Below are 22,615 nucleotides of genomic sequence, written 5' to 3'. Positions count from 1 at the left end.
TAAATAAAATCTGTCAGTAACCAGTAGAGAAGATGCTAAGAATACAGAGCACATAAAACAATAAACTACGTTAAGTATGCTATTAAATGTAGAGTCAAAAGGAATGTAAAATATTGCACACTTGTTTAATGTTTAAAACCTCAAAGTCTGCAATTGTGAGAGTGAGTTAGCATGCATGCATTGGAAATGTGAAAAGATTATTTTGAGGCCAGTGAGGAAAACGAGAAGTGATGAAACAGAATGTGCTCGCAGCCTAGTCTGCACCTACAGCTATCCAGATTCGTATCAGCATGTTGAAGGTGAAAGACTCTCTGTTTTACTCTCGGTCCCAAAGAGCCATTTTGTTCTATATAATCTCTCCTCTCTTTCTCTCTCTCGTTTGCAGCAATGTACTCCAGGAAACACACCAAATTGCTTACTCACCAACTTGGATTCTCTCTGATTCGTATATTGTGAAAAAGATGGCTAGTTTAGTGTAGTGGGTGATGTCTGGTTTCAGGGTGATGCTGGGCATGTTTGAAAGGAACAAAACTTAGGGCTGAGTGTGCATTGTGTCACACGTGAACCTGGCAGTGGGGCATGAACATATAACATTAGCATGTCAAGAGGCTCTGGCCTAGGAGTACACGATGCCCAGGTATTTTTATGAGCTGTATTCTTGATTGTTTAATCCACTCTGCCATTGATTGCTTTTGCTGCCTTAATTTGTTGTGTTGGATTCCCCCCCCCCCCCGCCCCGGCATGGTCATTTTATTTGTTGCACTGGTCAGGGGTCCCTTTACCTTTACCTTTATGCTGAACGGAAAATGAGTTATAATATTTTTAATAAGATGTTGTTGGTGTACTCATATTGTATGTGTGAGTGCTAGCAACCTGGTTTGTGCATGGCATCTGTGCTGATTCCATGTGCTTGACAGGTGTGTTTGGTTTTTAACATGGCCAGTGTCACATTTAAAGCAATCCTAAGGGCATGCACTGGGCAGGCACCAGATAAAATTTTACAATGAATTAACTAGGTGACTTTAGGAAAGTTCTTCTCTCTCTCAATACATATTCTTCCATCCACAAGACAGGACTAATATTAGTTCAGTTCATTATAGGGCTACTGGCAATATTTATGTACATGAAGCTCCTTGAATATTTGGCGAAATCTTCACCCTTTTAAATATTCAAGGAGCTTCATGTACATAATCTTCACCCTTTTATAGGGGATGCAGGTGGCGCTGTGGTCTAAACCACTGAGCCTAGGGCTTGCTGATCGGAAGGTCAGCGGTTCGAATCCCCACAATGGGGTGAGGCCCCTTTGCTCGGTCCCAGCTCCTGCCAACCTAGCAGTTCGAAAGCACGTCAGAGTGCAAGTAGATAAATAAGCGGCTTAGTCATGCTGGCCACATGACCCGGAAAAACTGTCTGTGGACAAACATTGGCTCCCTTGGCCAGTAAAGCGAGATGAGCGCCTCAACCCCAGAGTCGTTCGCGACTGGACTTAACTGTCAGGGGTCCTTTACCTCCCCTCCCCTTTTAAGACTGGGGCACTGGACCAGTCTTAATTTTCTGCTTTATGGGTTATATTCAGTGTTGCCTGTGTGTGTTATTTTGTTGGCATCCATCTGTCTCGAAAGACAATGGAGTGCGCCTCCAGGGGTGAAGTCAAACTGCTGGAGCATCAGAGTGCCATATATAACTATCATCCCTTCTAGCTAGTATCATTGACAAGCTTCTTTTGGCTCATAAGCTACTGGAAAAAGGAGTTTTAGGATGAAATCTTGTGTAAAGTAATGCTGTCAGAGTAAATAAAAAGGGGTGCGGGGAAATCAAGGAATATAATAATTCCAACTATTCCTTTGAAATGACAAAGTGCCCACTTCTTATTTTAGCCCATGAATCTAGATTTGCCAAGTTCTAAATTAGGATACGGCAATATTTATTTAGCAAGGCATAAATCTCATTTTACACATCATTCGAACTGTCTTATAATTTAATAGGCTACAAATTTTACTGGGCCTTGTTAAAAAAAACAAATCAGAAGTGGGTATCTGGCTTAAAGCCTCTTTTCCATCTGTCTGTATTTTTAGAGTTATGTATGTTTTTAACATGAAAAATGTGAGGTCTGTGTAGTTACAGAGGCAAAGCAAATTAAGTCATTTAGTTGTTAAAACAGGTCAATGTGAATACCACAAATCCTTTTCATCCTATAAATACTAGCAAAATGCCTGTCGCTATGATGGGCTTGAAGAAAAGCAAAATTAGAAAGAGCTTGAACATCAGCAGTGTCTGAGAGCAAGGGGACGGTATTTCAACTATGTCCCACATTGCAAGCTCCCGTCGAATTTAGCGTCTCCAGTGGGAGCCACTAAGAACGAAGTCCTCACCAACGTCAGTAGCCATATACCTTGGGTTCCCTTTCTTAGTTACACTAGAACACGGGTGCAGAACATTTTTCAGCCCAAGGGTATTTATCAGGGCCTTGTGGGCTGGGACAACACACCACTTGTGAACAACAGTGAATGTAGATTTTACATTTGTACGGTAGGCTATTTTATAGACAAGACCCTTAAATACTCCTGTCTGGCTCCATCTGGGCAAGCAAGAGTAATCACCAGAGTTCAAGGTCACGTTGCAGCTAGGCAAAAGCACCCAAGAAGCCTGTGACTGATGAGGGAGATTCTAAGGGGCCACATAGAGGAGTTCCTCACTCCTGTGCTAGTCTGTGACAATGAGAGGGAACCCAGGAAGCGGTGGTTTTATATACACCGGGGTGGAGACCCTGGTATTGTCCAGCTGTTGTTGCACTGTGCCTCCTATTCTCCCTCACCACTGGCTATGCAAAGGATGGGGCTGATGGGAGTTGTAGTCCAGCAACAACTAGATAGTGTCAAGTTAGGAGAAGCTGCCATAAAACGGCTGTCATATTGAAAACAACATTGCTTTCAGTGAGAACTACTTTCTGAAGCTTTAGTCAAATGGAGCCAAGTCCCAATTCTCTAGCTTCATGTGATATTCTTCGAGCCTTCGACTGAAGCTGCTACGCTCTTTGTTTTTATTTGTTACCAAACAATACTTCCTCTCCGGCGACTCTTTCTGCATTTTCAGATCAACTCGCCTGCTGACTCGGCAGCCTTTTGTTTTATAAAACGTGAATCTTGAAATATTAATCCTATGTGTTTTGATGGTTTATGTTAGGCCAGGCATAGAGAGCTGGTTCTATTTGCAGAAACTGGCCTTCGCTCCTGAAAGGTTTGGATATTCTAGATCGGTATTCTTTATAATGTACTGGTGACTGACAAAACAATGGGTGGTATGTGAATATAGAAAGGGTGGAGGATTCTTCCAAAATCAGGCTTGAATCCCAACTTAAGGTAATTTAACGATGCTCACAGGAGAAAATCCCCTCCAATACCCATCCTATGTTAGGGGGGCTTCACTGAAGTTCCAAAGCGCCTTAAGGTACACAGATAGGTTCATGGTGGAAGGAAGAAAGGGTTAACTTGTCATGGAACCCGTTGCTGTATTTTAAAAATAAAATAAAATCCAAAGGCTTTAGAGGGACTGCATATCTTTAATATGTATTCTGTCACCATACTTTCCTGTGTCTCATTAACTTTTTGTTTTTAAACGCAAATATAGGTTGTGCTCCTTTGTTTCTTTTATTTTTACGTTTTCATTTATTTTCTCAAATTACAGTGATTGACTCCTTAACACGAATCAGCTATACCTTCAAGCATTTTGCCCAAATATTTGTCTACCAGCTGCTTTGTTTGTTCAGTGCAATTTGCTGAATCAGACTATAAATTGAGGGTGTTCCCTGGATCTAAAAGCGTGTGAACAGTCTAAATGCATGACTTTGAAATGTTTAAATTTGTCTTTCAAGGACTGTCCTCTGAGGGAGGGTTACAAATTGGGATTAGTGTTTTTCAAAATTGCAACCATATTTTTACTGAAATGAAACAAACTTGTTTACAATCACTCCTTGGCATGTTTCATGTTCTTTCTCGCAGTCAATATTTAACCCGTGAAAGGAAAGATAATATGAGATCCCAAAATGATTGTCAGAGGGAAATGCACAATATGATCGGATTTGAGTCCCAATAGCCAATATGGCAAGTCATAGACCCCTTTTCATCCCTATTTATTTTGTTGATGATAGAATCATAGAATCTTAGAGTTGGAAGGGACCCCAAGGGTCATCTAGTCCAACCCCCTGCGATGCAGGAATCTCAGCTAAAGCATCCATGACAGATGGCCATCCGACCTCTGTTTAAAAACCTCAAAGGAAAGAGAGTCCACTACCTCTTGTGGGAGCAAACGTCAATCCACTGAAAACCTGATAGATGTTTGCTCCAATTCAACTGTTAAAGAGCGGGTTTCCCCAGGGGAAATCGGCGGGACAAGTGGAAGTGTGTACAAGCCCTGAGTGGGCACTGAGGGAGGAGAGGTCTCACTGCAGCGATAGGGAACCTGTGGCCCTCCAAATATTTCTGCACTCCAGTCTCCATCATCCCCAACCATTGGCCACACTAACTGGGGCAAATGTGAGTTGTGCTCCAGCAAAATTAGAAAGGCCACTGGTTTCTCATACCTGGAAGGAGATTCAAGGCAGCAGCTGAGGCAGGTTTGGGATGCATCAGCACCTTGCAGATGCATTGCTGTTAAATAACTAGCAGCATCCTACAACAGCCCATTGATGTCAATGTATCATCCAGGTATGCATCTGGCCGGTCAGTAGCTATGCACCTGTGTGGTGCTGACGGATCTGATCTCTGCTGCAGCTGCCACCTTGTGTCTCCTGTTCCTCTTAGCTGATGCACAGGGGAAATGGCCAAGTAGAGCCTCCGCTCCAAACCTCCCTAATTTGATAATGACAATTTGATGTTTTATTACGCTTTTATATTTGTTGGAAGCTGCCCAGAGTGGCTGGGGCAACCGAGTCAGGTGGGCGGAGTACAAATACAATAACAATAAGGACAACAACAACATTGTATAAGAGGCCCTGCAAAAAGCAGTTCCACAAAAGCGGAGCAGTTCCGCAGTAACAATCTAATGTGGGTTACAGATAGGTAGCCGTGTTGGTCTGCCATAGTCAAAACAAAACAAATTCCTTCCAGTAGCACCTTAAAGACCAACTAAGTCAGTTCTTGGTATGAGCTTTCGTGTGCATGCACACTTGGTATCTGAAGAAGTGTGCATGCACACGAAAGCTCATACCAAGAACTGACTTAGTTGGTCTTTAAGGTGCTACTGGAAGGAATTTGTTTTGTTTAATCTAATGTGGGAGCACCCTAAAATTATTGGCACTCGGGAAATTGAAATATCGTTAGAACTTGACTGCCCTGACATTCTTTTCCTTCCTTTAATTGAATACCTCTATTTTTAGCTCGACTTTAATGCTAGGCAGCAGACAATTAAAAAATTTGCATACATTTAAATGTATTATGCAAGCCAGCAATGACAATGCTTTAAAAAATAATCTGTAAGCCTTCATGGGCTCCCATTACACCTGTATTGCTTTGTGACAGACGTGTAGAACTCCTTGGACCTCCAGGACATCTGAGGAAGCAAAGCATGCATGTTGTCCCATGTTCACTACAGAACATGCATGCCACCCTGCTCCTAGCATAGACAGGAGGAGATGGACAGGCCATGGAATCATTGGATTGTGACCAGGCTCTGCTGATTGAAATGAAGGCTGGCTGCGTAAACTGATGCCAGAAAGCTGAAGCAAAATGAATATGTCTTGGCTGGGTCAGGGATATATCTAGACTTTCTGGAACTCTTATATGTTCCTGCTCTTCTTTGTATGTTCAGAGCAGAGCAAAACATTGGTTTAGAGAATAGGCTGGCAGTGTAATGGTATTTGCCCCCAATAATTTTTAGCCTTTAATCCTGATCTCAGTGCAAAAACCTTTCTGTTCTTCCTTGCCTTTTTAAAACCTCTTTCCAGAGTTTTGGAGCAATATTGGATATGGGCACCCCTGCTTCCCAGGATGTAAAGTCCTGGGGAGTGGGAATGGTGGAAAAGTGTGCCCTGCCCCATGTTCTTTTCTGTCACTCTATTTCTTATTATCTCCAATACTTTGGCCACCTCATGAGAAGAGAAGACTCTCTGGAAAAGACCCTGATGTTGGGAAAGATTGAGGGCACAAGAAGAAGGGGACGACAGAGGACGAGATGGTTGGACAGCGTTCTCGAAGCTACAAACATGAGTCTGACCAAACTGCGGAAGGCAGTGGAAGATAGGAGTGCCTGGCGTGCTCTGGTCCATGGGGTTACGAAGAGTCGGACACGACTAAACGACTAAACAAATTTATTATTATTTATTAAATTTGTATACAGTGGTACCTCGAGTTACAAACTCTTCAGGTTACAGACTCCGCTAATGAAATATACTCGGAGTGTGTAGTGATTTCATGCTCTTTATTGCAGCTTGTAAAACAGTGATTGAAATGCCCCCCAAACCTTAGGCTTTTATATACATTATTTACACAATGAATCCCGTCTGATTGGCTGATTCTGCTTCCCTCCTGGAGCCTGATTGGTCTTTTCCTGCAGGCCAATCAGTTGTTGCATTCTATGATCCTACTAGCCTAATAGGCAGGTCTCAGGGCAGTTGTTTCAGTGGCGCGTGTCCTGGGGGCGTGGCATGCCGCCTGTGAAGGCATGGCGCCTAGCACAGGCAGGGAGGCAGCTGTGATGGCACCCCACCAGGATCATGCTGCCGGGGCTGGGGTGCTTCCCCCACACTCCTCTTCCTCTGCCAGTAAGTTATTTCCTTCCACCACCACCACCACCCCCAATTCCCTGCAAAGAAAACCCAACTCCCCCTGGGCTATTTAGATCTCTCCATAGCAATGAAATTTCATGGTCAGCTATGAGCAAATCATTGTTTCCAGATGTAATAATCCCAGCCTGATAAACCATGGTTTACTGGACCAGCAGTGAGCTGGCACCCACATACTTCTTCCTTGTGTCTTTTACTCCATCCTCTCCTCATGCACCCACCTTTAGCAATGGCTGTTTGGGTTTCTGAAATCAGTTTCCCGAGATGTCTGAATCGGGAAACTGGTTTAAGAGCTCCCTCCAAACTAGGATATGAAGCAAGGATCAGGTCCTGGAATGCGACAGCAGTCGGTGCATGGCTTGTTACTAGTTATTCCAGCCTCAGCCTATTGTGTGTCACTGAGTTGCCCGGGAGGATAATTGGAGATAAAAGAGGAGGGAAGAAAATTATGTGATTGCTGTACAAGCAGAAACAGCTTTCCCCCCTAAAAACGTTGGTTTATAAAATAAAGCCTGCTAAGTTTGTGAGCTTCTGAGCAGAATGCAGTTCACCAGCCATGTATGGTGATCTCTCAAATCTTGTGGGACTGCAACTCCCATCATCCCTGATCAATGATCATGCTGGCTAGAGATAATGGGGATTGGATTACAACCACGTCTGGACTGGGGGAGCCTGTTTTACTGTCTTCCAGGGTCGACAAAAACGGGGGGATTTCCAAGTACCTGATTGTATGGCTGCTGGTGGGCAAAGTTGTGTAAGTCCCCTCCCCATAGTACTGTAAAATACCATAATCAGGATCTAGGTGGATTGGTGGAAATGTTTTTATACAATAGATGACCTTCTGTGGACTATAAGTAGCCTGCTGTAAATTGCTTACTGTCAGGAACCACAACGATTATTTATGTCCATTTAATCATTAATGAGATTTAAGGTGGCACATCAAGTCATAAAACTCTGCTCTTTGACCATCCAATATTTTCTTACCGAGGAAAAGTTCTGAACTGCACCAATTTCCAGTGGGGTAGCTGTGTTGTTATTATGTTCTTTACTCTTTTATTACTTACAATGCATGCTTATTACAACTTTTAGAACCAGGATTTACTGGTAGTGATTTACTGGAGGTGATTTTCTGTAGGTGTAACTTCTGAATGTTCTTTATGCTTACAAAAAAAAAAAAAATACTAGATTTCACTTTCTGATTTACAGTTTCTGATTTACAAGATGTTTGCTGCAGCTTTCCAGAGATTACAGAACTGCGTTTTTTAATTAAAGACTTGCAGATGGCCTCAGTAGGTTTGTTGCTCAGGTTCACATTTAAGGTAGTTAGATTTGTACCAAAACATTTTTTAGTTGTGTTTGTGTTCAGATATGTGTGTGTTAATTATTTATTTCTTTTAAAAGCAATCGTGCTTTTCATGCACCTGGTCATAACAACATTGTTAAAAACCAACAAAAAGAATAATTCAAACCATGATTAAATTCAAACAAGGAAAAACAAACCAATTCACACCAGAAAGCAGTGGCAGCAGAAAAAAGTTCCAGCTAGGTGGAAAGGTGGCAGAATAAGATTGCCTTTTATCTAAGAGACAGAAACATAAGGTGCCAACTCTGTAACCAGGGTAGGGCAAATGGGTTCACAACCCGCCTAGATTTGTGCTTCATCCATCTGTCTCTCCAGAATTTTCGGAAAGTTGTCTTAATTTGTGGCGTGACAGCCTATGGCAGCCTCCATTTACAGAATAACAGCTTGTTATAAGGACAGGAGAAATTTAAGAATAGGACCCTCTAAAAAATTCAGGCAAGGTGTCAGAAGTCTCATCTGGAAGAGCCCCCCAAAGTCTGCTTACTCAAGACGTTTCCCCAACTGAGGGTGGATTTTTCATGATCACAATCACTCTGCAGTCACTTAAGCCAGGGGTTGTAAAACAGACTCTGAACTTCCTTTCTATAGATCCCTAGACGTCCTAGTGAGAAAGTTATGGGGCAACATGTATAGGTACTTTATAAATGTTTTCTGTCATTTCAGAGTAAGGTATTTTGTACTTTGTGTATTTTTCCTGGTACTGAGGAAAGCTTCAAGTTAGAAAGCAGGAACATTGTGTGTGTGTGTGTGTGTGTGTGTGTGTGTGTGTGTGTGTGTAACATGATTGTGTGATTTCCACAATCAGGACCAGCAGGACTTTCTATGGTAAGAAGAAAAGTGTCAAAGGTGGCTGTCTCTCTAATTCTATGTTATGGTGCGCTTCCCATGGGAGTCGTTTTTGTGTTATGTCATGATCCCCACCATAGTAGCTATTTTGTGGGCAGTGCACCTAGCACTTTGTCAAATAAAGTGAAATAAAGACAGAACTTAAAGTGATCTGAAGAAACATCTTCCCTAAGTTACCCTCTTAAAATACTGGACTCATGATCATAGTGGCTATTTCCCCTTTTTTTCTCTTGAGTGCTTGATGGCAAAGGATGAAACCAGCCATAGAGGAATACAGTGGTACCTTGGTTCTCAAATGCCTTGGAACTCAAACAACTTGGAACCCAAACACTGAAAACCCGGAAGTAAGTGTTCCGGTTTGCAAACTTTTTTTGGAAGCCGAATGTGCTCCGATTTGAGTGTTACGCTTCTGATTTGAGTGCCACACTTCTGTTTTGAATGTTACGCTGAGGTCTGTCTGTTTTTACTAATTATTTTGTGTTTTCGTTTTTGCGGCTATTTTTGTTTTGTTTTTGTGACTGTGTGGAACCCAGTTCAGCTACTGATTAATTGATTGATTGTGTGACTGCAGTGCATTGTTTATTGCTTTCATTTTATGGATCAATGGTCTCGATAGATAGTAAAATTCATGTTAAATTGCTGTTTTGGTGGTTGTTTTTAAAAGTCTGGAATGGATCGATCCATTCTGCGTTTTACTTTTTATGGGAAAGCACGCCTTAGTTTTGGAACACTTCGGTTTTGGAACGGATTTCCGGAATGGATTAAGTTTGAGAACCAAGGTACCACTGTAGAATCTGTCAGACGCAGAGACTTTCAGTGACCCATAAGGGTTTAGCAAATTTGGTTTTTCTTTCATTTGACCCATGACTTGGGTGTTTGTGTGGATTTGCTGCCTCCAGCATCAAAGCATCTTGGGCTGGGCCCTGTGTGGCACTGTCCCAGAAGACTCTCTAACCCAAATGCCTATGAAGTTGGGAGCATTTGTTCGGAGTCGGGTCTCCAGTAAAGATCTTAAGTTAGGGATGGGGAACCTGTGGTTCTCCAGATGTTACGGACTGTAACTCCCATCAGCTTCAAGCCACCATGACCAGGGGTCAGGGATGATGTGAATTGTACTCCCAACATCTGCAGGGCAGTACCTTCCTCATCCCTTTGGTACTTAACTAGCAGCAATGGGTAATCTTCAGCTACTTTATGTATCATGGTAGCTGCTTCTCATACATTCATATGAATATACCTCCACGGGATGTGACGTTTTGCGTGTGGCAGCTCCTCACATCGGTTGCAGTGGTTTTGTTCATGCTACTGAAGATGTTCTTTTTCAGGGCTTGATAAAGTCCGTAATGCATTAACAACTCATAGTGAGATTATAATCCATACACAAGGACTGTGTGTGTGCACGCGTGCATCCACAATGTTGTTATGGTTGCCATGGCACCAGAGAACCAGTTTCCTCTTGTAATAATGGGCATTTGTGCCTTGGTAATTTTATTTATTTAATTTAAGAGTATTTGTTGCTACCCTGAGGAGCCATGTCAGATCACTGCACAAAGTGGGTCCTTATCGGATATGTGGCAAAACTTGTTGTAGGATTGAAGTAGACTGTGCCTGTGAAATTTGTGACCTGCTAACCACACAGAGGCCACCAGCTATGTTTGATGGCTTGCTGGGAAACTGTTTCACTAGTCCTAAGCAGACAGCAACAGCTTGCATTGTGAGCTCAGAATGCCTTGATGCAGAGGCACACATGTACTACAACCTAGGTGGCATCGTCAAAGGCTAGAAATCGGTGCACAAGGCTTGCAGGAGAAGAAACACGCTGGTGTATGTTTTGGTGTTTGGAGGTACAACCCCTATACTTGTTTTGCTGGGTCTAAGTTCCACTGAAACTAGTGGACATGGTTCTGAGTAGATGCATATAGAATTGCATTGCTCATTTTTAGTCATGAGCTTATGTTTCATGTTGTTGCGTCAGAACAGTTGTGAACTACCTTAGGGTGCAGTAATTGAAGCCAAGGCCAATGTTACTCAAGTGGGCTTCCACATACATACACACATGCAATGCATACACATTGTTTTACTTGTGTGCCACTTTCCCACAGTTAACACCATGCTCAAGGAGGTTCGCAACATGAAAAAAATACATAATTACAGCATAACAAAAATACAGTGGTACCTCGGGTTACATACGCTTCAGGTTACAGACTCCGCTAACCCAGAAATAGTGCTTCAGGTTAAGAACTTTGCTTCAGGTTGAGAACAGAAATTGTGCTCTGGTGGCGCGGAAGCAGCAGGAGGCCCCATTAGCTAAAGTGGTGCTTCAGGTTAAGAACAGTTTCAGGTTAAGTACGAATCTCCGGAACGAATTAAGTACTTAACCCGAGGTACCACTGTAGTCATAAAGAATAAATAAAACATCAAAAATTACACAACCAAACTGAACAATTTTCATAAAAATCATAATAAGATCTGTTGAAGAATCCTTGCAAGGGAATTCTTGTTTTTTTGATGAACATCTTTGAGTAAGCGAGCAAGAAGCTCCGTTTTTTAACTCAACTGTGCAGAGAAATTACTCGTTAGTCAATTGTGGCCTGGAAGCAGTTTTTGTAAAGCTTCCCTTACTAGTGACCAGGTAGATAGACACTTCACAAGCCTGAATTAATCCATGTGCCAGAATCCAGTATATCCCAGTGAAATCATTGTTGCTTATGATCCACTCTGCTGGATCATAACCTAAGGGCCTGACCTCCATGTTTGAATAATAATAAAAATGTAGAAGAGATACTATGATCCCTTTCTGATGTGGGCCATTTTGAGCATATTTAATGACAGCAACAGCCTCCTAGCTAAAACAACACAGACAAATTATGGCAGGGGCCATTTTGAGGATATGTAATGATGGCAACATCAGTTCTTTTGCTAAACAATTGAGACAAAGAATTTATCACTTGGAACAGCATTTAAAAAGATGTTGCCAAGTTCACAGGATGCACACAGATTGTTTATGCTTGTACTCTAATCATGGAGCATTTGGCAGGGTACAGCCTCAACTAAAAATACACATTTTCAATCTGATTAATTCATTAATTAAGACTTTAAGCCTGTTCATAACTAATTGCAGTTGAAGCGCCATGTGGATCTGATTATTTTCTCCACACCACATTCCTGCGCCTCCAATCTCACGACATGGAGAAAATAGCCCAATTAGTGTGATGAACAGCTGCACGTGAACCGTCTGATGTGTGAAGGCATCCATTGGAAGGAGCAATTTGGAGTGGCTTCTGTGTGTGTGTTGTTCCATGAAGAAAAGCCGTTATAGTGGTTCAGATGCTTCTCCCCACCCCGCTGTCCCAAAATTGGGCTTCAAATCTGGCTGGGATCTTGCGGAGTTGCATGTAGCAGCCTCTCATCATGCCTCTTGGGATTTGTCTCATTGGAGCATCTTTAGAAGGCCTTCCATGGTTGCATAAATTGCAGTGGTCAAATATGAAACCCCCCCCCCCCCGTGGGGAGACACACCTCCATACAACCTATGCCTGCCAGCAATTCAGCACCTGGACAAGGTGATGCAGGTGGGATATAATGTTGTATGTGGACATGGCCCTGGCACTCGCTCTTCAAGGGGTCATAATTTTATCAGCCTCAGTTCCTCATTTGTAAAACGGGGATAACAGCAGCCTACCTAATTTGACTATTGCCAGAAAAGCCCATTAAGAACTCTGTGAATACAGTGGTACCTCAGGTTAAGAACTTAATTCGTTCTGGGGGTCCGTTCTTAACCTGAAACTGTTCTTAACCTGAGGTACCACTTTAGCTAATGGGGCCTCCTGCTGCCGCCGTGCGATTTCTGTTCTCATCCTGAAGCAAAGTTCTTAACCTGAGGTACTATTTCTGGGTTAGCGGAGTCTGTAACCTGAAGCATCTAACCTGAGGTACCACGGTAATATTTTTTCTGGTTGAGTAGCAGCTCCCACCATTCCTGACTGCTGGCCATGCTGACTGGGGCTGCTGGGAGTTGGGAGTCCAGCAACTTCTGAAGGGCAACAGGTTCCTGATATCTATATTATGATTTAGCGATGCTCAACAATCATCCTTTTTTTTTTTTTTTTTTTTGCGACCCCAACAGGCAGCTTAAACAGTAGCAGCTTGGTAGGTTGCATAGTGAGATCAAATATCAAATTCCTACTTGGGATGAACTTTCCTGGTGACCTTTGACATCACGCTCGAGCCACCTACCTCACAGACTTGTTGAGTGGATATAAGCCACTTGTTGCTTCTCTGTGGCTGGAAGGGTGAAATAGCAATTTGGCTATCAAGGCAAGACTGACTGGTGAGAGTGTCAGGTTGGTGCAAGCTGAGCATGGGCTGGAAAGTGATGGCAAATTTGTTATACTACCCTCATTTGTCCCGTGGTGCGAACAGAACAACCTTCTTTACATGAACAACTGGTTATATCAACCCAATAAATGTTTGTTTGTTTGTTGTGTTAGCTTTGAGCCTTGCCTTTTCATACTAAACATCCAAGATGGCAAACGACAAAGCTAAATAGTTGCAGAATAAAATCAGATTTGGAAAACAAGAACAGATGAAAATAGACAAAGCATTAAAAAAAAAGAAAAAAGCAGTCAACTGAAAATGAGCAACAGAGGAAACAAATCGCTTAATAGACAAAAAGCCTTTCCATACAGGAAGCCTGACAACATTAGACAGTCTCAATCAGCGGTTCTCAACCTGTGGGTTCCCAGATGTTGTTGGACTACAACTCCCATCATCCCTGAGCTCTGGCCTTGCTGGCTAGGGGTGATGGGAGTTGTAGTTCAAGAACATTTGGGGACCCACAGGTTGAGAAAGGCTGGTCTAGATGGACTTCCCTAGTGAGCAGGTTCTAGAGCATGAATTAGAAACCTTCTGCCTGTAGGCAGAATCAGCAGGCCACAGCCCTTCTGACACACTGGCCGTGTTGCGCTCCCTTCGTGATCATCCCAGCATCAATGTTCATTTACATTTACATGACATTGAAAATACTAAGAGACCCAGGGCAGTGGACATTGAAAATACTAAGAGACCCAGGGCAGTGGAAGCTGAGCAGGAAGCAGTTGCTCCCTTCCTGCACTGCTGGCTCTCTTGGCTTTCTCACTGAGAAAGAGGAGCTGGCAGTGCAGGATCTGTGTGCCAAGAAATGGGCTCCCTTTCTTCAGCATGGCTTCTTCGCTGTGCCCCGAGGAACAAGACTCCCAAGGGAACTCACTTCAGAATGGAGAGGTTCCTCATCCCTGTTTTAGAGTCTAGGGAATGTATGAGCATAACAAGAGCGTGCTGAATCAGACCGGTGGCCCATCTAGTCCAGCATCCTCTACTCACAGTGGCTGAACAAGTTGCCAGTGGTCAGCCAGCCAGCAGGGTTTGAGCAGAAAAGCACTGTCCCCCTCCTGCGGTTTTCATCTGCTAGGAAGGCTAGTCTGTCCACAACGTGCCTCACATGTTGGCAGGATAATAAAGAAGGGCATCTTGTGAAAATCTTAAAACCTAGGCAGGTTTGTAATGAAGAAGGCAGCCTTCCAGATATCAGCAGTATAGACATTTTCTAATGGCAGCATTAAACTGATAGTGGGGGAAATGTGCATGCACTCTTAGCGTGCCTTCTTTCCAGGAAAACGTTACAGAAATTGCTTGGCTTTAGACCTTAAGAATTGTGCATCAGGATTGTTATTCTTAAATGGCCTTCTCCGCTTCTGTGCCAGGATGCCTGCAGATCTGATAATGAAGCTATTTTTTTTATGACAGATGCAATTTCAAACTCTGAAAACTGGGACATAGGCAGAAATGCCCTTTGTCTGCCCACTAACTCCTCCAATAGAATGCCTTTCAAAACAGAACAAAACATAGCAATGAACTCTGTGTATGAAAGCGTACAGTTGGGTTTTCAGGGGACCTAGTCTGAACCAAATATGGTATGTACTTGAATCACTTGTGGCCAGAATAAGTTATTTCTTTTAATACTCCCAGATCTTTAACTATACAGTCATCCCTTGGGTTGAATGTGCTTCGGGTTGAGCGTGTTCGAGTTGTGCTCTGCGGCAACCCGGAAGTAACGGAACGCATTACTTCTGGGTTTTGCCGCTTGTGCATGACGTCATGCGCAGAAGCAGCGAAAAGCGGCTAGTGCGTGTGCAGACGTGTCGTCGCTAGTTACGTTTGCTTCTAGATACGAATGGGGCTCCAGAACGGATCCCGTTCATATCCAGAGGTACCACTGTATAGAAAAAGCTCTATATAAATTCTTAGTGATGGCAGTATACTAACTTAAGCAATATTTACATTCTGCTCTGGATGACAAAGGGCCCATTGGACTGAATGAGAGAAATTAAGTGGCAGCAGTTTTATTACTTTTATTAATTTATTTGTTTTCATTATTTGTTACAATTTATAAGTACTTCCTTCCTTCCATGGAACTCAAGGTAGTTAGTGTGCATTGTTTTCCCCTTCTGACAGCAAACCTGCAAGGTAGAGTATGCTGAGATTTTGTCCCAAAGTCACCCAGGGAGCTTCATAATTGAGATTTAAACCTGGGTCTTCCCTATAGGAAGTGTGACACTTAGTTTAACCACTATGCTGCAATTTGAGAAGGCTGATAAAGCCCCTTTTCCTATAGGAAACCTGGTTTTATTTGGGCATTTCCTTTATAAAGTAGGCATAAACAGAGATCCAGTTCTTTTCCAGAGGCATGCATTTTAAACAGGACTGTTCCAGATGCTTACATATTGCATCTGTGATATCTGATGGAAGAGTGTGTGTGTGTGTGTGTGTGTGTGTGTGTGTGCTTTTTGGATATTGGAATCTAGTTACAAAACTTTCCAGAGGGATGGCTGGTTTAGTGTCTTGCAGCAGAAACAATACCGAGCCCTTGTGGCACTTTAAAGACTAACAAATTTATTATAGCATAAGCTTTTGGAGACTGTAGCCCATTTTTTTGGTTACAGCTGGGGATAATGGGGATGTAGCAGGGCAGTGGGAACAAGGGAGGGGCAGTGCATGTGATTTCAGCTTTGTGAACCGGCACATTGTGCATTCGCCTTCAGACATTAGTTTAAGTATGGTTTAAAGCAGGGGTCAGCAAGCTGTTTCAGCAGGGGACCAGTCCACTGTCCCTCAGACCTTGTGGGGAGCCGGACTATATTTTTTTTTGGGGGGGGGGGGAAGAACGAATTCCTATGCCCCACAAATAACCCAGAGATGCATTTTGAATAAAAACACACATTATACTCATGTAAAAACACCAGGCAGGCCCCACAAATAACCCAGAGATGCATTTTAAATAAAAGGACACATTCTACTCATGTAAAACCACACTGATTCCTGGCCCATCTGTGGGCTGGATTTAAAAGGCGATTGGGCTGGATCCAGCCCCTGGGCCTTAGTTTGCCTACCCATGGTTTACCGTACTTTAAAGTGATGTGTGAACCTGGCCTAGTACAATGAAATATAACTGTGCTTTGCCTCGGTGTTCATGTATTTCCATCACAGTAAAGGAACATATATTATTAAGATTCTTTGGAACTGGTAAGTCTGGATAGTGGTTGCATTACCCTTTTAATGTTTGAAACTATCATTGTTTATTACTTCTTTATTTATTTTATATAACATTCTTTAAGGCATCTACTTGGGTATAAGGCCAATTGATGTCATTCTTTCCAATAAGTCCTATTTGGTGTCCTTATTTCCTTACGATATGTACTTAGGCTCACAACCTTAATTTAATTGCTTTTTGTGTGTGCCTTAGATGAATCATTTTGGGGCATATGAATACAACATAAAATGCTGCAAAGAACAAATTGCCTCAGAGTAATTGAGATTTCTGAAAACAGGAGTTGCTTCACAGATTTATGTGTTGTTTATCAGATTTATAATTGGACTATGCAGCATGGCACGTTTAAGGAGTCTATTAAGCAAATGTTCGTTTGACAAGATGGTATGTTCTCTCACCTTATGGCTAGAAATAACAATGGAATATAAGAACATCAAAACGGACTTGATGGATCAGAGCAAAAGGATAAGTACCAGTTCACTTAGAAGTAAGTTCTGCAGTATACAGTGAGGCTTATTCCCAGTGAGGCTTATATCACATAAGTGTGATAATGATTGCAGCCTTAGCCTACAAAAATTGTAGGTGGCATTGTTGGTCCACAGGAAGTGGACGTAGAATCCAAAAACCACATGGCTTTATTAGGACCAGCCAAAATGTCTCAAAATCACAATCAAGCTTTTGATTTGACCAGAACTCTTCCATCAGGGGAGAAGAAACTAGGTGTGATGATGTTAGCTCAAAGCCGACAGTTTATACAACAATCTACAGGATGCAGAAAGAGTTATGAGGACAGAATTAGATTAGCTTCACCAGCTGTAAGACAGATTGCAAGATGCACCCGGGGCTACATGGACAAAGAAACAACAATGACCTTACTTTCCAGCTATGGTCAGTCAGTTCCCCCGGAAGCTCACAACCAGCCACTTGTAAGGGATGGGGCTGGTGATTATTGGGATCTCACCTGACAATGATGGTGGAGTTTAAGCCTTTTGACCCCGGCTATGGTCCCAACGAAAATCTCTCATCTGAAGCAGCTATTTGCATTGGGAGGAAACCCATCACCATTGTCAGTGGCAAATGGCAACTTCTGATAAGCAGTTTTTGTCAGGACTAGGGGCGTGGGGCAGGGGGAGATGTTTTATTTTGTTAAAAACAACAACACCATTCTCATCTGCTGCAGTTCCAATAACTATCAGTTCCTCGCGGCACCTGCTGTTTTACATTTAAAAAACACCCATGTTGAATTCAAAGACAGTACAGTGGTGCCCCGCAAGACGAATGCCTCGCTAAACGAAAAACCCGCAAGACGAAAGGGTTTTCCGATTTTTTAGCGGCTTCGCAAGACGAATTTCCCTATGGGCTTGCTTCGCAAGACGAAAGCCCATAGGGAAATCTCCGGGGACAGCGGGGAACCCTCCTCCCACCGCAAGCCCCGGGAACAGAGGAGAAGCTGCGTGCCTTCCCCACTGTTCCCGGACCTGTCCTGAAGGCTTGCGGTGGGAGGTCCGGGAACAGAGGAGAACGCGCACAGCTTCTCCTCTCTTCCCGGGGCTTGCGGTGGGAGGAGGGTTTTTCCTCCCCACCGCCAACATTCAGAAGGCTGTTCTGAAGGCTGGCGGTGGGAATAAAAGCCCTTCTCCCGCCTCCAGCCTTCAGAAGAGTTCCCCGCAGGGCTCCCCAAGCTGTGAATGTCTGCCGCGCGCGAGGGGCGCTCAGCTTAAGAGCGCCCCTCGTGCGGGGCAGCAGGCTGCTATCCGCAGATTGGAGAGCCCTGCGGGGAAGTCCTGCAGGGCTCCCCAAGCTGCAGATGTCTGCCCCGCGCGAGGGGCGCTCTGCTTCAGAGCGTCCCTCGCACCGGGCAGCAGGCTGCTATTCGCAGCCTAGGCAGCCCTGCAGGAACTCTTCGGAAGGCTGGCGGCGGGAGAAGGGCTTTTCTTCCCACCGCCAGCCTTCAGAAGGCTGTTCTGAAGCCTGGCAGTGGGGAGAAAAGTCCTCCCCCCCCACCAGCCTTCAGAAAAGGTCCGGGGACAGACTGTCCCCGGACCTGGTCTGAAGGCGGTCTCCCTAGGAACGCATTAATTGATTTTCAATGCATTCCTATGGGAAACCGTGCTTTGCAAGACGAAAAACTCGCAAGACGAAAAAACTTGCGAACGAATTAATTTCGTCTTGCGAGGCACCACTGTATTTAGCATCCTGCTTGGTTTTGCCATTCCTCAACATCCAGAACACACAATGGTGGGGATTTTGCTCCATATCACTAATGTTGATGGTAGTAGTGGAGAAACACACTATGTAATGAGATTGGCCTAGATATTATGGAGGGGAAGGTGGCACATAAGCCAAAAGACAATCTGAACTCATCTGTATTCATTAAATAAAAATCAGCTAACAGAGTACATAAAAATAAAAAATAAAAATCAGCCAGGGTCTCCCTACCCACCCTTTAAGCACTTTATCAAACATGCCGAACTTCCTTTTTCAACCATAGGAATAGCCTTGCTGAAGGCCCATCTTGGCTAGCCTCCTGCTTCCCATGTGGGCTAACCAGATGTGTTCAGGAAGCCCACAAGCACAAAGGCAGTGGCCTGTCCCGCTGTTTCCTTCAAAAACTGGTATTTAGTGGCATACCTCTTCTGCTCACACGTAACGATGAGCCACACTTTCTGGCTTATTGTGGTTTGTCGAGAATGAGCAGCATGCTTGTGCACGCTGCCCAATTTGCTCCTTCCATGGCACGTGCGGGATAAGCAAACCAAGAAACACTGGCTTTCCATTATGCCTGAACTGGGTGGTTTGTTCCGCCATAACGAGACTTGAAGCCGTGGTTTTCCTGGATTTAACCCATAAAGCTCTAAGTAGGTTGGGACCAGGTTACTTGGAACATTGCCTCCTTCTGTGTAGGTCTTAGGCTCCTCTGCAAAATCCCTGCTCCTGAGGCCAGCCAAGGAGAGGATGGTTTCAGTAGTGGTACCATGGCTATGGAATGATCTCCCAGGGGGAAGGTTATCTGGTCCTTTCTCCAGTGTCTTTTCAGCACCAGATGAAGACCTTTTCGATCACTCAGGCCTTTTAATTTGTTCTTCTTTTCTTTTCCTTTCTTTGAAATCTACCTTGTTTTTTATTACAACAGAAACAACATTAAAAAAACAAACCAACCAAAAAAAAACAAAAACAAACAAACCAACCCTTGGCTGTCTTTTGTTGAGCAGGATTCAGCTAATGAGTCTTATTAGCAGAAGCTTGTATTAAGGACTTCTGCTTGCCTAGCAGGGCTTCCCCCACTTCTCTTCCCCCTGCAAGCCCCCAAAATTGGCTTGGGCAGGGGGTTGGGGGAACCCCTAAATAGCATGCAGGGGAAAGACAAGGGAAACTTTTGTCTGACAAGCACTCTTTCCCTCTTTATCACACACACAGAGCATTGTAGTGTTCATAGGCTGCCAGGGAATATTTGTTTGGTGGGTGGCTATATAAATTCAAATATTACTGCTACTACTAGTAGTATTAACCTTCCCATTAGTATTCTCTATTAGTATTAGTAGGGAAGGTATTACAACTCCTTAATAACTTTTGGTCACCCATTGCCGCACCTTTCCCAGCTCTGTGATACCCTTTTCGATATGTTTGATATCTTGCACATCTATTAAAATTTGAACCTTGCCTCGTTTTTCGAAATCCATTTTGCATTTTGAAGCAGGCACCGAGTTTTCTCTCCCGTCTAATGCATGACTCCCAGCAGTGAGAAATATTTGAAGTATCTTGAAAAAAAATTAATAAAGCAATTTAGCCAAAAGATAATAGCTGACATTTATGGAAGAGAATTGCTTGGCTGCTTTGGGAATTAAATTGAATAAATGCATTAAATTGAATAAATGCAATTAATGAGAAGTTAATATAGTCCTCCCATTTCATTGGGTGTGTGTGTATATATATATATATATATATATATATATATATATATAGACACTGTTATCCCTTTATGTAGGAGGAGGGGCTTTTATTGTGGTTTCCACAATGGTTCTTTAAAGAAGCTGAGCAATATTTCCCCCCACAAATTTTAATAAAGAAGATATTAAGAACTGCATTTTTCCCCTCCCCTCCTTTCTCAGACCCTCAGCTTAATCACATTTGCAGTGCTGTAACTGTTCTAAATCAAATGTTTTCAAGATTCTTGCAGTGAGCATTCCTTAGACAAGAAAATATCTGAGCCTCTGTGCTTTTCCATCTTCCTCTCTGCCTGATTTCAAGGAAGAGGTCAGAAGTAGTCTATGGTCCTTTAAAAGAGAGGAAATACTTCTGACATTAAATTTAATCTCCACCCCCCCCCCAAAAAAAAACACCAGCTTCAGGACTGAAATTTGACATTGAGATTTGCTAAGCAAGCCAGTGTGGTGGTGTGGTTTTGTTATGGGCTGGGAACTGGGTTCAAATACTACCTTAACCATAAAGCTCACTGGGTGGCCATGGGCCAGTCACACCCTTTTAGCCTAACCTACCTCTCTGGGTTATTTTGAGGGTAAAATGGGGAGAGGGAGAACCATGTGTGCTACTTTCCTGGAGGGAAGGTGGGATATAAGCAGGATAAATAAATAAATGTGTTTGTGCTGGTGAATCATTCAAGCCCTCTGCATTCTTCTGCACACACAGGATTAGACATGCATTAGCAGAAGAAGCCCATTGACCCCTCCCACTCTGTTAGTCTCATCACCAGTCCCCATCATCCTCTGCAAAGTGAGAGCTGAACATCCGCAGCAAGGAATCTTCACAAGTAGAGAACTGCAGGAGTTGAACCCCCTTGGTGGGTGTGGCAAGAGAGAGTAGGACCAAAGGCCTCATTCCTGCTCTCCACCTCAGTGTATGAGGGGTGCATCTTCAGAAGAGGGCTGTGGCCTGGGTAGTGATAGATCATCCCAGGCTGAGGCCTAGCACGCATGCACCTGTTAAAATGTGGTGGTGTTGGGGCACAAGGGAACAAGGCTCAGCACATCACTCTTTGATGCTTGCAGAATAAGGCTCAGTGGGTCTCCCATCTGGAAAATTTCCAGAGAGCTGCTTGTAGGCCATTCTTTACCCACTTTTGCTAGTGAATAGGTTGGTGTCAGCTCTGGCCTTCAATGGCAACGGAGAGCTTCTCAAAGGAGAGAAGGGTAAGCCCAGTATAATTTGAGAGACCTGTTGTCTGCTCCACACAGCAGCAAGAGGTTTTCCCAAAAGCCAACTTTGGGCACATGGAGAGGTGTGGTTTCTAAGCTGGACTCAGACTTTAGTAAGGTCTTCTTGGACATCAAGTCTATCCATGTGACCAACTGATAGACCTGGTGTCTGTTCTGGATACCTTCCAGGGGCAACAGAAGAAGGTCTGCCAGTTAGTAGACCAAATGTTCCTTGAAGAATAAACCTTCAGAAGGGTTTTTTGGAGATTGCACACTGTAGCTAACCAGTAGACCTTCGATGTGTTTCTTCTGTAATGTGCAGAATGTGAATCATTGTCATCCAGGTAGGACTGGGAGAGACCCCAGTCTGAAACCCAGGAGAGCCACTGCAAATTAGTGTAGATGATAACCAACTAGGTGGACTCCGTATGAGACAGCTTCTGATGTTTGTAGCCACTTCTAGGTTTTATGTTACATCACCCCCACTAACTCACTCTGCCTTTGCATTCTTACTGCCTTTGCAGTGTTAGACTTCTCTACTCTTACCTTCATATAGAAGTGGGGGGACGGGTGGAAGAAGGAAGCCAGAATCTGGGGCAGACTGGAGGGAACAGGAAAGAGTGTGATGGCGGGGTGCAGTTTGCTTTTCTTAACTCTGGGTTGAGACACACCCTGTGGAAAAGAGGTGGAGAAGCGCTCTCCATTCTGTTATAATAATAATATAATAATTTATTATTTATACCCCGCCCATCTGGCTGGGCCTCCCCAGCCACTCTGAGCGGCTTACATAAAAACCAAAAATACAGTAAAATATCACACGTTAAAAACTTCCCTGAACAGGGCTGCCTTAAGATGTCTTCTGAATGTCAGGTAGTTGTTTATCACTTTGA

The 22,615-nt window shown here is 43.5% G+C and overlaps 1 protein-coding gene across 7 annotated transcripts in view; it reads left to right on the top strand.

The window, feature by feature from the left end:
- Positions 1–22,615, top strand: part of TRERF1 (transcriptional regulating factor 1) — an 82,095-nt gene that overhangs the window by 29,519 nt on the left and 29,961 nt on the right. Inside the window, exon 2 of one of the 7 annotated variants that reach the window (XM_081854521.1) lies at positions 9,223–9,331. The exons of the other annotated variants lie outside the window; for them this stretch is intronic. The gene's annotated coding sequence lies outside the window, so the exon portion shown is untranslated. The remainder of the gene's footprint in view (positions 1–9,222; positions 9,332–22,615) is intronic. 7 annotated transcript variants of the gene reach the window in all.

Source organism: Podarcis erhardii (assembly GCF_964252035.2).
Source record: "Podarcis erhardii genome assembly, chromosome: 3".
In the NCBI taxonomy this organism is placed as follows: Eukaryota; Metazoa; Chordata; class Lepidosauria; order Squamata; family Lacertidae; genus Podarcis; species Podarcis erhardii.
Note: the sequence above shows the minus strand (reverse complement) of the source record. Positions and strands in the feature narration are given on the sequence as shown.